Raw genomic sequence first — 9,468 nt, forward strand, 5'->3', positions numbered from 1 at the left:
GGTGCGGCCAGAAAAAAGCCGGCGTTAGTTTTTCGGGTCGTTACCGACAAAACTCCAAATCTAGCCGTATGTTATCAGAATAGGAATATTGTGGGGACAAAATGAGTCCATATTATATATTAATAGTTGTTAAGTCTCATTGTCTCTTACTGAGTCATGATCTATAACACAATACAAACACTGTAAAATCATACATGTATAAGAAAACTTTTTTTTAGAATTGGTTTTAAATAAATATTTTATTTAATTATAAACAAATATTTAAAAGGTGAAAGCCAATTCTAAAAAAATGTTTTCTTATACATGTATGATTTTTTTTTCCACCTGTATTGGCATAAAATTACATAATTGCTGGAATGATGATATTAATATCATAAATTGCTTTGTAGCTAAAGGGTCATTTGGTTAGAAGATTTTTTTATAATGTATAATTTTTGTGTAAAATTCGAAATCCATGCTGGTGCACAGATAGATAAATATAGTATCCCCTTGTCCTTCCTTGATTGAGCAGCAATGCATTTATATGATGGCTGCTTCCTCTGAGACTATTACTAACTAAGGTGACGATATATAAATAGCTGCAGCAAGTCCCATTTCCAGGCTTCAGCCATGTCCATGTGTATGCAGCTGTTTGTGCCCCAGTGCCCCACAAGTCACAGTGCTGAGGTAGTTACAGAGGGGTCTTCGTACCGAGGCTATTGTCTGCTCTGCAGCCAGGTGATCCCCCCCCCCCGAACCCATCCCCAATCAAACCCCAGTCTAAGCCGCTGCCACTGACATCCCTTTCCTCTCCTCCCGGCTCCCCAAATTACTTACCAGGCTTCACGGGCAGCAGGGCAGGCACCAGGCATGACACGCTAGAGACAGTCCTCAGGCTCTTCCTCCACTTCTTGCTCTCTCTGTCCCTCTTGACCTGCGCGCTGGGAGTGGGAGGAGTCAGGACCCGCAGTGCTAGTATCATAAACTGTAGACTGCAGCACAGCAGGAGCCAGGAGGTAACATTTGGAGTGGACAGACAGAGTCGGATAAGAGTCAACTAATAAGTAGATTACATACACAGTGCTACACTTACAGGAGGCGCCGGCGGCACAGACTCACAGACCATGACGAGTCAGACTCAGACAGACTAAATTTCACACTTGCATTGATTGATTTGAGAGTAGTAGACAGAGTGACTCAAGACCTTTTGCGCCCCCCCATAATTATGCGCCCGGGGCCATTGCCCCTGTGGCCCCCCCACACGCTACGCCACTGTTTATTGCATGTTATGTAATAGGTACTGTAAGGTAGGTATTGTGTGGTATTTATTGCATGGTATGTAATAGGAACTGTAAGGTAGGTATTGTGTGGTATTTATTGCATGTTATGTAATAGGTACTGTAAGGTAGGTATTGTGTGGTATTTATTGCATGGTATGTAATAGGTACTGTAAGGTAGGTATTGTGTGGTATTTATTGCATGTTATGTAATAGGTACTGTAAGGGAGGTATTGTGTGGTATTTATTGCATGTTATGTAATAGATACTGTAAGGTAGGTATTGTGTGGTATTTATTGCATGTTATGTAATAGATACTGTAAGGTAGATATTGTGTGGTATTTATTGCATGTTATGTAATAGCTACTGTAAGGTAGGTATTGTGTGGTATTTATTGCATGTTATGTAATAGGTACTGTAAGGTAGGTATTGTGTGGTATTTATTGCATGGTATGTAGGTACTGTAAGGTAGGTATTGTGTGGTATTTATTGCATGTTATGTAATAGGTACTGTAAGGGAGGTATTGTGTGGTATTTATTGCATGTTATGTAATAGATACTGTAAGGTAGGTATTGTGTGGTATTTATTGCATGTTATGTAATAGATACTGTAAGGTAGGTATTGTGTGGTATTTATTGCATGTTATGTAATAGCTACTGTAAGGTAGGTATTGTGTGGTATTTATTGCATGTTATGTAATAGGTACTGTAAGGTAGGTATTGTGTGGTATTTATTGCATGTTATGTAATAGCTACTGTAAGGTAGGTATTGTGTGGTATTTATTGCATGTTATGTAATAGGTACTGTAAGGTAGGTATTGTGTGGTATTTATTGCATGTTATGTAATAGGTACTGTAAGGTAGGTATTGTGTGGTATTTATTGCATGTTATGAAATAGGTACTGTAAGGGAGGTATTGTGTTGTATTTATTGCATGTTATGTAATAGATACTGTAAGGTAGGTATTGTGTGGTATTTATTGCATGGTATGTAATAGGTACTGTAAGGTAGGTATTGTGTGGTATGTATTGCATGTTATGTAATAGGTACTATAACGTAGGTATTGTGTGGTATTTATTGCATGTTATGTAATAGGTACTGTAAGGTAGGTATTGTGTGGTATTTATTGCATGGTATGTAGGTACTGTAAGGTAGGTATTGTGTGGTATTTATTGCATGTTATGTAATAGGTACTGTAAGGGAGGTATTGTGTGGTATTTATTGCATGTTATGTAATAGATACTGTAAGGTAGGTATTGTGTGGTATTTATTGCATGTTATGTAATAGATACTGTAAGGTAGGTATTGTGTGATATTTATTGCATGTTATGTAATAGGTACTGTAAGGTAGGTATTGTGTGGTATTTATTGCATGTTATGTAATAGATACTGTAAGGTAGGTATTGTGTGGTATTTATTGCATGTTATGTAATAGGTACTGTAAGGTAGGTATTGTGTGGTATTTATTGCATGGTATGTAGGTACTGTAAGGTAGGTATTGTGTGGTATTTATTGCATGTTATGTAATAGGTACTGTAAGGGAGGTATTGTGTGGTATTTATTGCATGTTATGTAATAGATACTGTAAGGTAGGTATTGTGTGGTATTTATTGCATGTTATGTAATAGATACTGTAAGGTAGGTATTGTGTGATATTTATTGCATGTTATGTAATAGGTACTGTAAGGTAGGTATTGTGTGGTATTTATTGCATGTTATGTAATAGGTACTGTAAGGTAGGTATTGTGTGGTATTTATTGCATGTTATGTAATAGGTACTGTAAGGTAGGTATTGTGTGGTATTTATTGCATGTTATGTAATAGATACTGTAAGGTAGGTATTGCTACAACAGACAGATGAATATTTCTTTTTTTATCCTTCCCACAGGGCAACATTCACTAAACGTCTCTCCAGTGTCTCCAGCTTCATTAGTTCATGTTATTCTATGTTGCTGATAACAAATTGAGATATGAGTGAGCTTTAGGGAATCAGCCACATACAATAGAAGACAACTGCTAAAAATGATCCAACAAATGTAGTATCTGTATAATCTCCTTGTATAAAATTGTTATTTCTCCCTCATATAAAGGGACAGTAAATGCCTTGAGATTTTTATATAATGTGCAATTATGCATAATGAAACAACTTTGCATTGCAATATATTTTCAATTTTTATTTTTCCCCTTTTATATGAGGATTTTCTAACTCTCATAACAGGAAATGCACCCTGCAAACTTCTCAAGGCTAACTCTGCTACATATATATATATATAGATATATATATATATACATGAAAACAACTACAAAACAATGCACTTTATACAAACAATATGACAGTAGTTAAACCTGGATGGGCTCTATTCATCAAAGCATCAACTTGTCCACTTTGCGTAATTTAAGTCCATTCACTGTTACTATATATAATTTAATCTTAGCTGAGAGCTTGTAAGTGAGTGCTGGACTTTATATGTGTGTTGTATTAATTTATTTTGTCATTTTCCCTATGGGCCTTGCACCCAACCCTGTCTGGGGTTAACTGCCTGTGACTCTGGAGACAGCACAGCTTCCTGTGAGTGCTATTGAGCACCCAGGGCTGAGCATGTTGCAGGGTCAAAGGATATGTACCCAGTTCAGTATGAGAGTGAAGTCCCCTTCTGTGTTTTGTATATGTCTAGGGTTATTGCATAAGTCTATGAACCCTGACTTGTTACCAGTTTTTTTGATTGAGAGCTGGCATTTGTATGGCTGTATTAGGGACCCAGGTTTTGGCAGAGACCCTGACGTTGTACCTGGGCTTGTCCCATTTGGCCAGATGCAATAACTAACTCTTCCAGTTTTGCTTTTAATCTTAGCTGAGAGCTTGTAAGCGAGTGCTGGTCTTTTTCTGTGTGTTATATATATATACAGATATTTATAGATCAACCTTTTCATATACCATATACCTTTTAATGAACCCTTTTAACTTTATTTTTTTAATATTTATATGAATCATTTTTAGCAGGAAGTGTATATATGAGTGTAACTGTAATTTTGAATGTACTTTTTTTTTGAAGCACTACCTTTGATGTGAGGGTTTCAGTCTCGCTAACCTGACAAGTATAAAATGTGATTATGCTCTTGCGTTTACGTTCAACTTGTAATACGCACTCTATTTCAGATGCGTGCAAGAAAATTATATTGATTGTGTAACAGTTAGTGTGCCACTTGTAATCTAGCCCTATAATTGGGAATTATTTATTACTTTAAAAGGACATAATAATCATATGCTAAATCACTTGAAAGTGATGTAGTGTAACTGTAAAAAGCTGAGAAGGAAATATCACCTGAGAATCTCTATGTAAAAAGGAAGCTATTTTACCTCAAATTATCTTCAGCTCACAAGTGTAAGTGCTCTGTGAACAGATATACTGTAGCTTCTGTCAGCTGCATGATGAAAAAAAAAACACAGGCAATCAGCTTTATCAGTGCAGATATCACACTTTGCTTTACTGTGATCTCATAATATTTCACTGAACCCTTGTGAGCTTTCATAGTAAACTTCCTTAAACTGAGGAGGAAAATAACATGACACATACCAGATGCAGGCTCCCTTGCAAGTCCTGGGACTAGCATCTTAATTGGCTGCTTAAATTCCATTTACAATGGGGTATGGCTACTGAGGAAATTTTGAGGTAAAATATCTTTAGATGTTCAGCTGATATTTTCTAGTCAGCTTTTTACAACTATGCTGCCTCACTTTCAAGTGCTTCAACATCTAATATCATGTCCCTATAATAGATTATATTTCAGGATCTAATATATTTTATATTTATAGCGGTCTCTTTTTATAAAAATATTAGAATGAACATCTTTATTAAATATCCAAATAAGCTGATTAAATATATATTTGTATGAAATGTTTTAAAATATTTTACATGTCATAATACATAATACATAATTTTACATGTCATATAATTGTAAAGAGCAATTTGTCCCTTTATATCTAATTAAGGTAGACATTCATTTCTGCTCATTAACATCAGCCAGAGAAAAACACCATTAATGGCGTCAGTGTGAGCTGAACAAAAATAAGTGATAATGGGGCATATTTATCAAGCTCCGTATAGAGCTTGAGGCCCCTTGTTTCCAACGAGCCTCCAGGCTCGCCGGAAACAGAAGTTATCAAGAAGTTATGAAGCAGCGGTCTAAAGACCGCTGCTCCATAACTTTTCCGCCTGCTCTGAGGCCACGAACAGAAATCAACCCGATCGAATATGATCGGGTTGATTTACACGATTCTGCAGGGGGCGGCATTGCACCAGCAGTTCACAAGAACTGCTGGTGCAATGATAAATGCCGACAGTGTATGCTGTCGGCATTTATCGATGTGTAGCGATGTGCAGCGGACATGATACGCTTCTTCATATCATGTCCGCTCGCACATTGTTAAATATGCCCCAATGGCTCTATTGAGAGGTTACAAAAGTGACCCCTAGCTTTTACAAAGAGGCTTACAGAAAATAAAAATCTAATGAATAGCAAAAGTCATAATAGTATTTGACAGTATTGAAAATGATTACAAGCTACTATATAAATGCAGCTTTTATCTGCGATTAACAGGAAGGTATGAAATAGATCGATATTCTTTAGTTACTTTATCGACAATCTCATATTGCAAAAGGAGAATGTCTCTTGCAATCTATAATTCCTTGGCGCTAGTACTGAATTCCAGGCATCTCTTTTTTAATAGACTAAATCTATAAACTAAAAGACTGGGAACTAGATCTGTAACACAGGAAAATGCAATTTCATGCTTCTAAATAAACAACAGAAACTGGAAACGGGATAAAAGTTAAATGTAATTGTGCATGCTTTACATACTGGATACATTTGAGTTAATTTTGTTAATGATAAAAATCATTAACATGTAAAAGCGTGCATTGATTACTGCTCTCTGCTGCGTAGGTTGTTGTTTTTGTTGGAACCACTTCAGTAAACGGACGCTGGAACGCCATATTTGGATACGGCATTGGGAATATTAAAAAAAGAAAGTCAAAAGAAATAAAAAGTTTGGAAATATTGTATGTATAAGTATTTTATATTGAAAACATCTATTCAGCATAAAAATATGTTGTTGGACTTACTCCGATTGGACTGATAAATGCATTAGAATTAAAATGAATGAGATATTATGGTGATGAGCATTATTAGATTTTTTTTTACAGTGTCTTTAAAATCTGCAGTGCTATATCAGGAGATATTAAAGTGAAAAAAGACAATAGGCATTTACATGCACCATGCTATTTTTTAATATAGTTCTGCCTACTTATTGCTAATCAAAATAATCTATTCAAGAGGAGGAAAATTAATTTCTGTCATATATATTCAACAAACTTACTAAGGGCTAGATCTATGGGTCGTGCGCTTACTGTTGGGTGCGAGCAAAAAGAGGTTTATTGTGGCTCTTTGTACTAGTCGGAAGTGTAATACACGTTGCGCTCAATTGAATTTAACGCACGTTGGGATATTGCAACTTCAGAGCTCTGGTTAACTGTTATGCAAAATAAACAAAAATTGCACAAAACACATCAAAAATACATTGTACAGTTACACTCATAATAACACTATCTAATAAAAATTATTTTTAAAAAAAATCAATAAAAAGTTATAAGGGCTCAAAGGTATTAGGTCTCAGAAAAGAAAAAAGAAAGCTGCAAAAGTATGTATTTATATGTGTATATATGTATTTACAGACATAAAATATATACTCATTTAAACACATAAATACATATCTATACATGTATATATATATATATATATATATATATATATATATATATATATAAGTGCATTGAAGCCCTTTGCAGTTAAGTAGCTGAAAACATGTAGAATTATTTTTATGCAATATTAATATTTAATAAAGGTTTTAAATGTGTATATACTGTAAACATTTCACATTCCAATGTTCTTCACAAAGGGGGAATATGTTCTACGTATTTATAAATAGATATTCATATATACCTGTACATGTGTAGATATATATTTTACCAAACAAAATCAGAAAAATAACATGGTTGCAATCGTCTAAGTTAGGCTCTTTGTGCGCATCGTGTGAAAATGTTGTACTTTTAACTTGTAATACGGGCACAAAAAAGCTTACGCGTAGTGGAGTTAACGTATGAGCGGGAGCGCAAACTAACGCGTCACTCATAATCTAGAACTAAGATGGCCAATTATCTCTATAAAACTAAATCAAAATGTGTATTTCTGATAAGATAATTTTAATTTAGCTGCCTTCAATCAAACTCACTTGACCAGATAATTAATGAGTCTTTTTGCTACGATAATACATTCTGTATATTACTTTTAAAGGGACACTGAACATTAAACTATCATGATTCAGCTAGAGCAGCAATTTAAAGGAAAATGTTCCAGTTTACTCTATTATCAATTTGTGCTGTTTTTTATATACACTTTCTGAGACACAAGCTACTGGGAAGGAAAGAGGGTAAGTAGCGCAGCAATGGCAGCATGTTTAAATATATAATATGTTTATGATTATATACATATATGTTTATGTGTTAATATGTGTCAGTGGTAGAGTACGTAAACGTGATATTGTTCTCCTCTTTGTGTGAGTCGGATTAGCACTCAAGCAATAACCATTTACTTTAAACTTCTAATACAAGAGCTACCGGACTTTCGCAAAGAGGAGAAGTCAAGCGGTAATAGCGCACAAGTGGGAGCGGTAATTACCGCTCCACTCGTAATCTAGCCCTAAATGTTTTATGAGAAGTCAAAATTTTAGCTTACTGTCCTATTACTTGTAGAGGAATCAATTTGGCAGCATCAATGTTTCCACATTTAAGAAATCTATTGAAATATGTCCTCAATAGGAAGCTCAGAATACACTACCCCATATACATATATGGAACAATCTACTTCCATATGTTAACAATGACCAGACATTTGTTTCCTATTAATGCTGCTCTACGTTACTTATCATTGTTAAGTGGTAAATGCATGCTGACGTTGTGTTATATTTAAAAGCATGATTGCTGTCATTCAAATACATTCAGGCTTGTTTGATTTGTATCCCAATGCTGCAGCCTGACTTTCAACCATTCCACATCTGATATAAACTGAAATGATCACTCTCACTTAAAATTATACACAATCTATTTCAAAAGAATTTTTTTTAATTAAACAATAAAATCACAAGAGTGCTTTCACCATGATTGATATGTATATTTGTGTGGGATATGAATACATGTGTGTGTAAATATAAATATATATATATATATATATATATACAGTATATATATATATATATATATATATATATATATATATATATACAGTATATATATATATATATATAAATATATATATATATATATAAATATATATATATATATATATATATATATATTTGTGTGTGTGTGTAAATATATATATATATATATATATATATATATATATATAGTGTGTGTGTATACATATATATATAGTGTGTGTGTATACATTAGTGTGTGATATATACAAACAATATGTATATGTGGATGTATATATTTGTAATTTATATATATATATATGTCTATAAATTTTGTGTGATATATATATAAGGAGTATTTTGAGTGGTTAAGATTACACAAAGAATGTGAATGGAGGTAGCCACTGATCGTAAAATTATATATATTTTACATGATTTATACTTTACTCTGGTTTGAGATTTAAACGTACATCTTCCTGCTATTAGAAATCCTCTAGGTTTGGGAAATATACTCTAATGTAATGAATCCTCCTAGAAACGGTTGTTGTGCGGCATTATTGTTACTGAAATGACCCAAGGCTGCGCTAGTGGGGAGATTACCATCCAAAGAAGACTCATCCAGTTTTTTATACAGATTATATTTACAATAAAATGTATCCTACAAAGTCCCTCACCTGCTGCAGGCTATTAGAATATCACAGGTGCGTTCATTTGTGCTCATATTACAAGTTGAAAGTAAGCACGGACATGAAAGTGAAATCACATTTTATGCTCGTAGGGTTAGCGCGACATATAAAATATAAAAAATAATAATAATTATTACAAAATTATTATAGATTCTGTAAAAAAATTCAAAACTATCCATAGGAAAAAAAATTAAAAATTATATATATATACTGCAAAAAGGGGAACCAGCACTCAATAATCCAAACAACCTCTGGGATGCACTTCCAATCAGGG

The sequence above is a fragment of the Bombina bombina genome, chromosome 7 (assembly GCF_027579735.1).
Source record: "Bombina bombina isolate aBomBom1 chromosome 7, aBomBom1.pri, whole genome shotgun sequence".
NCBI classification, from domain to species: domain Eukaryota; kingdom Metazoa; phylum Chordata; class Amphibia; order Anura; family Bombinatoridae; genus Bombina; species Bombina bombina.